Source organism: Rutidosis leptorrhynchoides, unplaced genomic scaffold (genome assembly GCF_046630445.1).
Source record: "Rutidosis leptorrhynchoides isolate AG116_Rl617_1_P2 unplaced genomic scaffold, CSIRO_AGI_Rlap_v1 contig184, whole genome shotgun sequence".
Taxonomy (NCBI): domain Eukaryota; kingdom Viridiplantae; phylum Streptophyta; class Magnoliopsida; order Asterales; family Asteraceae; genus Rutidosis; species Rutidosis leptorrhynchoides.
Window position 1 is genome coordinate 1 of NW_027266434.1, and position 7557 is coordinate 7557.

General features: G+C 32.2%; 1 pseudogene; it reads left to right on the top strand.

Annotated features, from left to right (window-relative positions):
• Positions 1-699: 699 nt before the first annotated feature.
• Positions 700-6517, top strand: LOC139881702 (probable LRR receptor-like serine/threonine-protein kinase At1g07650; annotated as a pseudogene).
• The last annotated feature ends 1040 nt before the right edge of the window (positions 6518-7557 follow it).

Consider the following 7557-nt stretch of genomic DNA (forward strand, 5'->3'; position numbering starts at 1 on the left):
AAAACAAATCCATCTAGAAACCCGTCAAAATAATCAACTCAATTCTCTTTAATTAAGCTTACACAAAAAAAAAAAATAAAGAAAAATAAAGAAAAATAAAATCTTTAATATGTATAGTACTAGTCTGGTCCAACCACGCATAGAAAAATTGGACCAGGAAATTGATTTCTTGTTAATTAATTAGTACGGATTTGATTTGAATTAAATTTGACCATGATAATTAATAAAATTCCAAATACCAATCTGAACCTAATATCTTGACCAAGTTAATTTACCCATGGTTTTCAATACAACTCAGACTTTATTTGACTATTTGTTAGTATATATTATCGTTGGAAAAATGTGCATAAATATTTACTTTTGAGAGTATGTATATAAATATATCATTTAGATATTTACAACATATAATTGTTTATTATTACCACCAACAGTAATTCAAGGACAATTGCTAAATTTGGGTTGGCTGACGCTGACCATGTTTATAGGTCCACACATATCTGTCACGAATCCAAGTTGTCTATTCTATCATCGTCACTCAGAAAAAAAAAATTTAAGTAGAAATTTTGCAGAGAGTTTATATTCTACGCAACGTAACTAAATTAAAGTTGAATGTATCAGTAAAAAAAGAATTAAGAAAGAAGCTCTCACGAACTGTAAATTGCAAAAGCAGTTTCATTTTCATGGTCATTTGTCATAGTCATGGAGAACAAGACATCAATTGCAAGTTCTATCATGCTCATTTTGGTTTTGCTACTGTGTCTGGAAGCAGCCATTAAAGCTCAAGCTCAAGTAGGGCAACTTCCTAGTGATGAAGGTGGCTGATTAATTACATTTTCAAGCTATAAAGTTTCATTTTTTATTTTTATTTTGTGATTTGGGTTTCACTTAGAATTTAAAGGTGATTGATTGATTGAATTGTACTGTACATTATAAAGCTTTAATTTTGTTAATCAAGTTTTCTTCTTTCTTCATTTTATGATTTGGGTTTGTTCTTAATGTGCTTTTATAACTTCTCATGAATATATGTTCTATGATGCTTAACATCAACATGGCTGTAACTGGAATTTGAGAAATTCCATCTTCAAAAAGTCAGCCTTTGACCATCATAGTGGGATTTGATTTGATTGCTGCAAAAATTATAATGTCCAATGAATTTGTCTTTCACTGAAAAAGATTTGAGTCGGGGAACTAAAAAAGAGACTGATTGATTCGTGGAAAAACGATAAAAACACAGTGACGAATGAGTGCATTATCGTGCTGCAAAATGTTTATTTCATCTGATTGTTTGAAAAGGGAGTACTTTTATGTTTATTGGTGCAACATTAATTTGATTTGTTGTGTGCACTTCAGTGGATGCTCTGAAAGAAATTGCAACTCAAGTGGGAAAGACAGATTGGAATTTCAGCATTGATCCTTGTAGTAATGATTCGAGCTGGGCGACCCCGAAATCAACAGCAAGACCATTATACAATAACACCCTCAATTGCAACTGTTCTTACGCCGGTGGTGTTTGCCATGTCTCCGGCATGTAAGCTTTCTTATATAAAGTTTTAGATTTTCAATGTACAATTCTTTGATTTTACAACAAATAAGTTACTAGTTGTTTCTGCAAAACAGAATTCTCAAAGGGCAGGATCTTGCTGGAGTGCTTCCATCATCGTTGTCAAAGCTACCATACCTAAAATCAATGTAATTAGAGGTTCAACATGCGCTATTCTTTTGTTCTACATAAAATTCAATGACAAGGTTCCATTTTTAATTATAATCTATTCACTTCTTACAGTGATTTAACAAGGAACTATATCAACGGTACTATACCGCGTGAATGGGCCTCACTACAGCTCGAAAATATGTGAGCTTTTTCATTTCCATATATTTTCAAACAATGGCTATTTTTGCTGATTCACTATAACACAAGGTTTTATTGTTTTCTTCAGAACTGTTTCAATGAACCGTTTATCCGGACCTATTCCACGCTATCTTGGAAACATTACCACACTGAGAAATTTGTATGGTTATATTATTTTTTCACTTTCGTTACTTACATTTAAAAGAATGATGTGAAGTTTAGTTTGCTTAGACTTGCTTTAATCTTGAATCTTGATGTTGACTATGTACATTAGGAACATTGAAAGCAACCAGTTTTCTGGATCTGTTCCGTCCGAGCTTGGAAATTTAGTCAACATGGAAATCCTGTAAGTCTTCATATTTCCTCCAGTTATGAGTTCTTGCTTCTTGATTATTCATTTGTAGATATTCAAAACTCCTAATATTTTTTCATTTGTTTTGGCTCCAGGAATCTTAATACCAATTATCTGACAGGAGTCTTACCTACAAATCTTAGTAATCTTTCCAAATTAACCGAACTGTGAGTGATCCTAAGCCTATATAAACACAATAGAAGAAAGTCTGCATTGGTTGTTTTCTTGCTCATTATTTTGTTGTACTCTTTTATTGCAGAAGGATTAGCGGTAATAACTTTACCGAAAAAATACCTAATTTTATCGAGAATTTTAAACAACTTCTGAAGTTGTAAGTGCATAATCCACTTTTTTGTGCTTTCATTAGACTTAAAATTTTGTTATAATTGTAATCCCTTTTAAATGTGCTTTGGCAGAGAGATCCAAGCAAGTGGTCTTCAAGGACCTATTCCCTCTAGCATTTCTGTGTTGACTAGTTTAACCGAGTTGTAAGTGATGGCTTTCAAATTCTTAATTTTAGAAATTTTGAAAGCTTAACGAGTTCAAAATAATCATTGTTTGTTCATTTCTGTGTTGACTAGTTTAACCGAGTTGTAAGTGATGGCTTTCAAATTCTTAATTTTAAAGATTTTGAAAGCTTAACGAGTTCAAAATAATCATTAATTGTTTGCTCATGATCCAATTTTATGCAGAAGGATCAGTGAGTTAGAAGGTGAGGCGTCAAATTTCCCCAACTTGACCAGCCTGATTAAGTTGACTAAGTTGTGAGTTGGTCTTACACTTATTTTACTCACTATTCCTCTTTAGTTCTTCCACTTTTTAAATTTTCGGAAGTTGAATTCCTTGGAGGAGAAGTATTCGTTCAGTTGATCTAACAGTTAGGAAGTCACCATTTCAGGATGTTGAGAAGCTGTAACCTCACTGGTCCAATTCCTTCGTATATACAAAACATGCCATTGCAATATTTGTAAGTGTGGTTAATATCATAGCTTATTCTTCAATCAACTCATACACTTAAATATGGCATGATCTACTATTCCCTTTTTCCATTTTATGTATAAGACATAATGAATGGATGTGATTTTGAACACAGAGATCTTAGTTTCAATAAATTTCAAGGAAGCATTCCAGATTTACAAGGTTTAAGTACGAAAACTGAGAACATGTAAGTGATGTTACTTTGTTGGTTTTTAATCCTAGGACCTTGTTCTACTTGAGAATTCTTTAGTTATTAAACTGGAAAGAATATAACAAAGTTTCTGTTTAATCATTCTGTACTTTTGCTTGGTAGGTTATTGACAAGCAACTCACTGACTGGACCCATACCTGACTGGTTTAATGACAGAGACCCCAATTTGTACGTTGGCTGTCGTCTTTGGCAAGTAAATGTTATTGAGTTCCTACAAGTACTAATGAAGTAAATATATTTCTGACATGCAGTCGGATAGATCTTTCTTACAATAACTTATCAGAGAGCACGCCGCATACCTGTGGAGACAATCTGTAAGAATTTCTCTTTTTACAGTTTGGTTTTGTTGGCTTGTTCGAACTTTATATAGATTCATGTTATGATTTCTTGAAAGTATCCTTCGGTTGTTTTGCAGCAACTTGTTCAAAAGCTTTTCTGGAGAGAACCTGTGAGTTTGAATTAAGTCATAAACCCATTATTTGATTCGTTTTCATGTATATAGCTAATTATTTGCTCCCGTGCTATACTTTAAATTTAGTGAAGTTGGAAACTGCCCAAAGGCCAATCATTGTTCAAAAGGTGCATTTTTTAAACATATTCTTTCCACTTCTTAGATTCTACTTTACATCATCTGATCAGTGTAATGCTTTATTTTTTGTGCAGTTATCTATTCCTTTCATATAAATTGTGGTGGAAACATGACAAAAATTGGAGATACTGTCTACGAGAGCGATGGAGAATTCGGAGGCTCGACCAAATTAGTTTCCAATGAATAATTATTGGGGGTTCAGTAATACTGGATTTTTCTGGGATCGTGGCAAGAGTGAGAAGTACTATATTGCAAATAATGTATCTACACTCACAATGCCCAACTCAGCATTGTATACAAATGCACGCCTGACCCCTCTTTCACTCACATACTATGTCCGGTGTATCGGAAATGGGAACTATACCGTCAGTCTTCACTTTGCTGAAATAGTTTTCAGAGACAATAGATCATTCTACAGTCGGGAGACGTTTCTTCGACGTTTATATCCAGGAAAAACGTGTATTGAAGGACTTCGATATAGAAAATGAGGCAAAAGGAGTTGATAAGGAAGTCATTAGGAAATTCATAACATTCATTACAAATAGAACATTGGAGATTCGGTTTCATTGGTCCGGGAAAGGGACGACAGCTTTTCCGACAAGAGGAAATTATGGCCCACTTATATCAGCCATATCTGTCGATCCTAGTAAGTACAATGTTCCATATAACAGACTTAGTTTCTGTGATTTCTAGGATAGTCCTTGCCATGAGTTAGGAAAATGATTGACATTATTGCTTACAAATTTCCTCTCTTTTCTCAATTCTTTTTGTGGGGAAAGATTTCAAGCCTCTACAAGTGGCCATAGGATAATTAAAATCGCTATCGGAACGGCTGCTGGTGTTTTATGTCTCATTTTCATCATATTCGGTGGTCTTTGGAAGAAAGGATATATTGGAAGAAAATTATCAGAAGAACCAGGTACATTGAACTCTATGTAGTTTCACTTAGAAGAGCAAAATTCATGATCAGCTTGTAGTTTCACTATATACATTACAAGTCAACCCTTTTAACTTTCGTCTTTTGGACAGAGCTGAGAAAACTCGATCTCCAGACCGGATTTTTTCACCTATAGACAGATTAAAGCTGCGACAAACAACTTTGATCATGTGAACAAGCTTGGAGAAGGAGGATTTGGAGTTGTCTACAAGGTATCGTCTCACAATTCTAAATGTTCTTTATTTTTTGACCTTGTCATAATGTCGAAACTAATGTAATTAATAATGCAGGGTACATTAGCAGATGGAACCGTAATTGCAGTTAAACAGCTTTCTTCAAAGTCAAGGCAAGGAAATCGTGAATTCGTAAACGAGATCGGCATGATCTCTGGTTACAGCACCCAAATCTTGTTAGATTATATGGATGCTGTATTGAACGAAATCAGTTGTTGTTGGTATATGAGTATATGGAGAATAATAATCTAGCTCGTGCCTTGTTTGGTAAGCAAACACTAAAAAGTTTATTTAACTAGAATTTATGGTTTTAAATATGCTGTCTGAGACATGAATGGTAATTTCTCCAGGAGAAGACAAACTAAAATTAGAATGGTCTACGAGATTGAGGATTTGTATTGGCATAGCCAAAGGCCTAGTTTACTTGCATGAGGAATCCCCATTGAAGATTGTTCATAGAGATATCAAAACAACCAATGTACTACTTGATAAGGATCTAACACCGAAGATTTCAGACTTTGGTTTGGCCAAGCTTGCCGAAGAAGAGAACTCGCACATCAACACCAGGGTTGCTGGAACAATGTCGGTAGTCTTTTTTTCTAAAGAAAGTCTCAAAATAAATACGAATTGTTTCTTTTTTCCTTGAACTGATAATTAGTGCCGTAGTTTTAATAGTTTGCTCTTTCTTATATCATTTCGCATTTCTTCTGCCATAAGATATCTAATAATAAAAATATCTATATTTTTCAGAGGATACATGGCATCAGAGTACGCGTTATACGGCTATCTGACGTTCAAAGCTGATGTTTACAGTTTCGGGATAGTTGTTTTGGAAATTGTTGCTGGAAAGAACAATATGACTTGCAGACCAAATGAAGACTACGTTTGCCTTTTAGATTGGGTGCCTAATTACATCGTTTCTTTCTCCACAAGTAATAACATATGTATCAATGGATTTCTTCTTTTGACACAAAAATGAACCATGTTTTCTAATTGCAGGCCCTTGTTTTACAACAAAAAGGAAATCTCATGGAGCTGGTTGACGAAAATCTGGAATATGAATCGAGCAAGGAAGAAGTACTCCGAGTGATCAAAATTGCCTTGCTTTGCACTCATCCTTCACCGGCACTTCGTCCGACAATGTCCACCGTCGTCGGCATGCTTGAAGGGAAAATCTTGGTTAGTGAACTAATGATGGATCCTAGTATTTATGCTGATGACGCCAGGTTTAAATTCCTGAGAGATAGGCTTGATCAAATTCTATCACGGAGCTCTTTCGAAACCCAGTCTCTAATAAACTCGTCGGATAGAAGATCGAGTGACGGACCTTCCATGACGGTTACTGACACATCTCAAAGTACATTCTAGCACACTAGTCAGTGGGTTCGTCCGTTAGACGGAAAATTCGTATCTTTAAAAATAAATAATTTAAATATATATTATAAAATATTATATAATAATTATTTGCATTAAATATTATTAAATTTATGTCAAATCTTATATCAAAAGGAAATTATTTTAACTTTAAATTAATTAGAATTATTTTGATTTTATTTCAAAATCTACAATCCTATTAGAATTAAAATTTATTTTGTTTGAAAAATAAGATATATCCGTTTTAATTAATAATAGGAAAACAATATAGTGGATTTTATTAGGAATAATTTTTTTTAGCAATATGTCCGTTTGAATAGGAAAAAAAGAAGATGTGTCCGTTTTAATTAGGAATAGAAAAAATATAATGGATTTTAATTAGGAAAATTTGTTAAATAAGAAAATTAGAAAAAATATAGTATATTATAATTTTATTAGCAATATGTTTTTATTGTAGACTTAAAATTGTAATTTGAAGCTTAATTAGGAATCAAAGTTTAAAAATAGGAATATAGTTTAATAAAAAAATTATAAAAAAATAATATGTAATATTATTTAATTAGAAATAATCTTTTTAACAATATGTCCGTTTGAATAAGAAAAAAAAAAGATATACTTATTTTAATTAAGAATAGAAAAAAAATATAATGATTTTTTATTAGAAAAAATTGTCTAATAGAAAAAATATAGTATATTATAATTTTATTAGGATTTTTTAATATAATGGATAGGAAATGATTAGGAATAAAACTATTAATAGAAAAAAGAATTGGTAGAATTTTATTAGAAATCATTATGTTTTTATTGTATTTTAATTTTTTAATTAAAAAAAGAAAAAAATAATATTATTGACTTAAAATTGAAATTTGAAACTTAATTAAACTTAAAGTTCTTATACATGTGTCAAATTACTATTCGTTAATAAAACGAAACGTGTCGAATGTTGATTTGACAATAAAATTTGCAATTAAATTATAATTAGGATCAATTGAAAAAGTCTTTTTATTATCTATAAGATATTACGTTTTACACTG